Source organism: Physeter macrocephalus, chromosome 17 (genome assembly GCF_002837175.3).
Source record: "Physeter macrocephalus isolate SW-GA chromosome 17, ASM283717v5, whole genome shotgun sequence".
Taxonomy (NCBI): domain Eukaryota; kingdom Metazoa; phylum Chordata; class Mammalia; order Artiodactyla; family Physeteridae; genus Physeter; species Physeter macrocephalus.
Window position 1 is genome coordinate 52,192,646 of NC_041230.1, and position 6,332 is coordinate 52,198,977.

A 6,332-nucleotide genomic window follows, 5' to 3' on the forward strand; every position below is an offset into this window, starting at 1 on the left:
AGAGGATCCCACGTGCCGCGGAGCGGCTGGGCCCGTGAGCCATGGCCGCTGAGCCTGCGCGTCCGGAGCCTGTGCTCCGCAACGGGTTAAAAATATATTTACATTTTCTGCCTGTATTACTTCTTGTGGGGTAACTTGAGGTGGATAAATTTGCTTTTCACTGTTGGCTGAAGAATTCCTTTAATTTGCTCTAAACTACCTCTCTCGAACTTTAAGGGGGTGCTCATCATATTCTGGGATTTGGTGTTCACTTTTCCTATGTGAGTCATAGTTTTTATATAGTTAAATAATACCACAGCTCAGCCTTTGGCTTCCCAATTTCTTCTTGTAAAAAGCCCTCCCCTTTATATGGCTAGACTTTTTCAGTTCTTTCCTATTTCTCTCCTATATTTGCCCGCACTTTGTCTGACATATAGTAGGTGCTCAACTAATATTCAGTGCATAGAAGAACCAAGGCACAGATATCCTCAGAGAATAGAGAGACTCCTGGATTCCTTTCCCCAGACTTCAGGGTCCTTGTCTTAGTTTGGGTTCCCAGAAGCAGACCCTGAACTGAGGATTTGAGGGCAGGCAGCTTATTTGAGAGATGCAAGGAATACAGGAAAGAGATACAGGGAAGGGAGGGAACGTGGTAAAGTGTACAGCATTAAGCCGACAACTATGTGATCAGCTAGAGAGTCCTTCTGGGAAACATCCACCTCTGAATCATCCCAGCCGAGAGCGGAGGATCTGGGGTATTTACACCCCCAGCCCCGTTAGCCTTTGTCAGCCGATCCCTCAGGGGCGTTAAGTCCCAGGCATTCTGGGGCTTTGGTCTCATTCGATTGGCCACGGATTGACATTTGCTCCCAACAGGGCCAGTTAGATTCTCTCTCTACGATGTTAGAACTGGGGGATGATTGGGCACAACCTGAGCTGGTCCCTGGAACGGGGGAGATGTGAACTCCCATGCTGGCGGGATGGTCATGTCCACAGGCGATGGGAAAGGCCTGGCTGCAGAGGGAGAAGGGAGGGACCCCTTTCAGAGGGTGAGAAATAGTACTGCCAGCATGCTTGACACCCTTCCAGGACTAGTTCTATTTTGTTGAGGGTCTTGGCAGTCCTTGAGTTCCACAATAACCCAGTGTCCTACCAAGAGCCCCCCTTCTGTGCTTAAGCTAACTTGAGTGGGTTTCTGTTACTTGCAACTTCAATTGATCAAGATCTTACCCTAGATTTACACCCCCTCCCCCAAAGAGTTGCCTGCCAGTATAAGATGTGGAACTCATACCTGTACCCTTCCTCTCGAACAAGTCAAGCAAATCCATCCCCCTGAGATCCCGGAGGGCCACATGACCGGCACCTGTCCACACAGAGGTGTCATCATCTTTCCCGTCCTTTTCGTTCCTCTTTCTAAGCCATGCCCGTCCCAGAATGGTACGCCCATGTCTCCTTGACTCAGATTGTTAGTGGTCTTTGATGCCGAACTGAGGCTCAGTGGCTTTCTGCAGCTGCTGAATGGGTGTGGCAGGAACAAACGAGAAGCTGGAACTCCACAGCCTTGGCTCTGGGTGTCCAAATCAGAGACGCCAATCAAAACACCTGGTGAGAAGATGTTGGCGTGCGTTCAAGGCCCATTAGTTCTATGGCAACCGCCTCACGAGATAGGAAAGAAAGACCTTGATGCCGTCTGGGGCCACCCCACCGTTTTGCAGACGTGTATGGTCCTGTCATCTGCCCACCTTGGTTCCAAGAGAGCGAGTGAAGAGAGGGATGGAACCTTTCCAGGCCGGAGCGTTCCTTTTTCCAGACTGGGCTTCATTATGACCAGAAGGGCCTTTTCCTTGGTCTCAAACTCTCCATGACTTAACTCCTGCCTGGGTACAAATGGGATCCTTTGCTGGGATTTCCAAGGATATAAGTGGCCAGTCCCTTCTCAGGAGGACTCTTGGGTGCCTCTTGGTTCTTTCCCATCCAGGACCTCCCGGGAGCCCATGTTGCCCATGACACAGCATTTTATTCAGATTCAAATGTTATTTTTTGGAAATTAGAGTCTACGATTGCACAATGATGGAAAAGTTGATGGAAAGCAAACCTCTCTCTTTGTACCTTGTTGGCCCCTAATAACAATACTATTAACTAATACTTGCTAAGTGCCAGGCTTTGTTCTGTTTTCCATATATTAACCATTTAATGGCAGCCCTGAAGAAGGAAGATGCTGTTATCATCACGCCACTCTACAGACGGGCAGCTGAACACAGGCCGAGCTTGCAAGTAGAGGAGCCAGGATTTGAACTCAGCTCTACTGGTTCCAGAAGATGGCACGACCCACTAGCTACAGACTCAGGCTCAACCTGCCCCCTGGGTGATCCAGCCTGGGAGGCGGTTGCAGCTCAGAGAGGTCAGGTGACTTGAGCAAAGCTACAAAGCTGGTAGAGTCAGGATTCAGACATCCATCTAGACCCTCCTTCCCCTGGACTAACTAGTTAGCTCCCTGAGAAGGACTGATTATCTGTCACTGGGTGTCTGCTTGGTGCTTGGCACCGTCTGTGTGTTTTCACATACTGTGTCTGATTTATTTATTTATTTAACTAATTAATTAATAAATTTGGCCGTGCGGCACAGCTTGCAGGCTGTTAGTTCTCTGACCAGGAATAGAACCCAGGCCCGTGGCAGTAAAAGTGCAGAGTCCTAACCACTGGACTGCCAGGGAATGTTTTGTTTTTTGTTTTTTTGCGGTCCGCGGGCCTCTCATCGCCGTGGCCTCTCCCGTCACGGAGCACAGGCTCCGGACGCGCAGTCTCAGCGGCCATGGCTCACGGGCCCAGCCGCTCCGCGGCACGTGGGATCCTCCCGGACCGGGGCACGAACCCGTGTCCCCCGCATCGGCAGGCGGATTCTCAACCACTGCGCCACCAGGGAAGCCCCGTGTCCGTTTTAAAACTTGGAGAGGATTTAAAACAAGCCTGCAGATCCTTTGATCTCTACCTGTTAAAAAGTGTGGTCCGTGCCCTCTCTCCTTGACCCCAAGCAGGCTCTGTGTCTTGACCAAGGGTATGGCAGCCGTGATGTTCTGTGACTTCCATTGTCAGGCCACTAAAGGTCCTGCATCTTCTGCCTGGTTCTCTTGGGAGGCTTGCTCTGGGGGGAAGTAAAAAGTCTGACTACCCTGAGACTACCTTCCTGGAAAGGCCACGTGGCTCTCCTACCACGTGGGTGACTCAGCTCGGATGACCAGCCCAGTGGAACCTTCAGACGTCTGCAGCCCAGCCGACATCTGACTGCAACCACACAGTGAAGCAAGGAAGAACCATCCGACGGGGCCCATCCCAGATTCCTGAGCTATAGAACTACAGGCAAAATAAGATGGTTGTTTTAAGCCACTACATTTTGGGATGGTTTGTTACACGGCACCGGTGACCATAACATCCCATTTGAGAAACGTTAACCGCACTGAGATGTTAAAGGGAAATGAAGTCGCTCAGAATGCCCAGCGGGTTCACACTGCGGGCAGTCCTGCCTCCTCAGACCACCTGGTTCAGGGCCAAGGTCACAGGCGTGAGTGCCTGCTGGATGGAAGTCGGCGGGCAGTGCTGGGCACGGTCAGATCCCGTCTCTCAGCACGGCAGACGAGAAGCAGGTGGACAGATGAAGAGGAGACTACAGAGGGAGAGGAAAGGAGAAGCGGGAGGTGGGGGTCTGGAAGTTCCTTGGTGCAGGGTGCTGGGGCAGCGGCTGCCAGTCTGGACAGGGGTTGGCAGCTCGGCTGGGGGGCGACGTTGTAGAGAGGTGCCCTCAGGTTGCAGCTCTGCCAACAGCCCCCCTGGAACACCTGAGCTGGGAAAGGTGTCCCCAGAGCCATCCGGGACCAGCGAGGAGCCTGAAGAGTTGCCACAGAAAGGAGGCGGAGGCCCGAGCAAGCTGAGCTGTGGATGTTTCGGTACTGACCACAACTCCCCACCCCCACCCAAATGCTGGGCGCATGAGAAATCTGATTCTGCGCGGCTTCCTTTCCCCTCTGCTGGTGCAGGGACCAGTTTCTCCCACTCCGCCGGACCCCAGGTTTCATGGTACACAAGGTGGTGGCAGCTGAGTGGGGGTGAGCCTGAGTTGAAATCCCAGTTCCTTGTAATGGGGGGGGGGTGTGCGTGAGAGCAGGGAACCAGCCTAGGAGGTGAGAGGTGAGTGAGGCCTTGAGAAAGCTGCTCAGTGTTCCTAAGATTCAGATGCACGGTCACTATTCTACCACAGTTTAATTGAAATTGTAAATGTGAAATAAAATTTCTCCCCTAGTACAAAAACAAACAAAAAAACGAATCCCAGTTCTTCCACTAGGGAGCTGTGTAACCTTGGGAAAGCTACTTACCTCTCTGTGCCCAGTTTCCTGATGACGACAGCACCAGCCTCAGAGGGCCGCTGGGAGCGGGGAGTTTGCCAGGATGATGGGTATGAGGCTGGGTACCTGAGAGGCATCCGTCAAGAATACAAATCTGGGACTTCCCTGGTGGCGCAGTGGTTGGGAATCCACCCGCAAATGCAGGGGACGCGGGTTCAAGCCCTGGTCTGGGAAGATCCCACATGCCGCGGAGCAACTAAGCCTGTGCGCCACAACTACTGAGCCTGTGCCCTAGAGCCCGCAAGCCACAACTACCGAACCTGCGTGCCACAACTACTGAAGCCCGTGCGCCTAGAGCCCGTGCTCTGCAACAAGAGAAGCCACCGCAATGAGAAGCCCACGCACCACAACGAAGAGTAGCCCCCGCTCACCGCAACTAGATAAAGCCCGCGTGTAGCAACGAAGACCCAACGACGAAGACCCAATGCAGCCAAAGTAAATAAGTAAATTAAAAAAAAAAAAAGAATACAAATCTCTTCTCCCCTTCGATTTGCTCTTTGTCAAACCGAGGACACTTGTTCTGCAGCAGTCTTCTGCTCACCACTAAATGCCCCAGTACTTGGGACAGAGCCTGGCACATAGTAGGTGCTTAATAAGTATTGGATGAATGAATGTTGAGCTGAGAATGATGCTTCAAAAACTGAGAAAAGGAAGAAAAGTAAAAGAAATGAAAATAATATGAGTTGAAAAAAGATAACTTTTTTTATCTGCATTTGAGCTGCACCAAAATCTTCAAGAGCTTCTAGCTTTCTGAATCCGTGTCACACATGCCTGGCCAATCACTGAGGTTCTTCCCTTATCTTTGCCCCATCCCTGTCCACACCCCCTCCCTGCCGCCTGTGCTCTGACCTGTAGGGGTGCCCCAGACTGTCATAGCACAGGGGCGGGTGCAGAGTGACTGGATGGGGGCTGTGTGTGGGGAGTCGATACTGAGTGAGCTGATTCGGTGTCTTCATGCAGTAATAAGCAACGTGGTGAGGAGAGGTTCCATCTCGCCCTTGGGTACCACCAGCACACAGTAGGTCTACTTTACGTGACTGAGTGGGGAGCACGGGGGAGTCCTTTAGCTCCTGCAGCCTTGGTTTCTTCCCCTGCCAACAAGGGCCTTGGCTTTACATCTCTCAAAGGCAGTTGCTTCTGGCTCTCAATTGATTAGAGTGTTAAAGTGCACTGTCCTCCGGGGACTTGGGGCACTCTCTTCTCCAAGCCTCAGTTGCCCCATCTGTGAAATGGGGTCATTTCCATCTCACTGGATTCCTGTGAACCTGTACTGGAATAATGATGGTAAAGTGCTTAGCCTGGACCTCGGCTTTACTGTCTTCATCCAGTAAGGTCTTCCTGTCTTCATTCGCACCCTGGAAATTGTGTGTGTGTGTGTGTGTATGTCAGGGTGGCAAGAGTGAAGTTTTCTATCCACGCGTAGAGGATGGAAATAAATTTCTTAAGTGTGTATTCTGCACCATAGTTGATGGAGCCCCCGCCCTTCCTGATTTCATTTGCTGCAATCCACAGGAGATAGCTTCCCTTTTCCCATTTTCCAGTTGAGCCGCAGAGAAGTGGAATTTGGTAAATTTGCACACCCCTGGTGGAAAGTGCCTGGCATCGCGCTGGGTGCATCGTTAAGCTGTCAATGGAAACGATACTTTTATGGTCATGACGAAAAACTGAGCGCGTCCTCGTCTTGTCAAGCCGAGTTCTTTGGACGCGGGTGGTCCCGCCCTCCCTGCGACGGCCCCCACCCGACCCCAGGCGCCCGCGCGTCCGGGTGTCCTCCGGGCTCCTGGGGTGGGGCGAGGCCGGGAGGGGCGGGGCCGGTGGGGTGGGGGAGGACCTGGCGGGGCGAAGCCCGGAGGACAGGGGCGGGGCCGCGACGGCGCGGCCCCATCAGCGCCGCCGACCGCCGCGGGGCGTGGCCCCGGGGCTCCGGGCAGCCTACAAGAGGCGGCGCGCGGGGTCC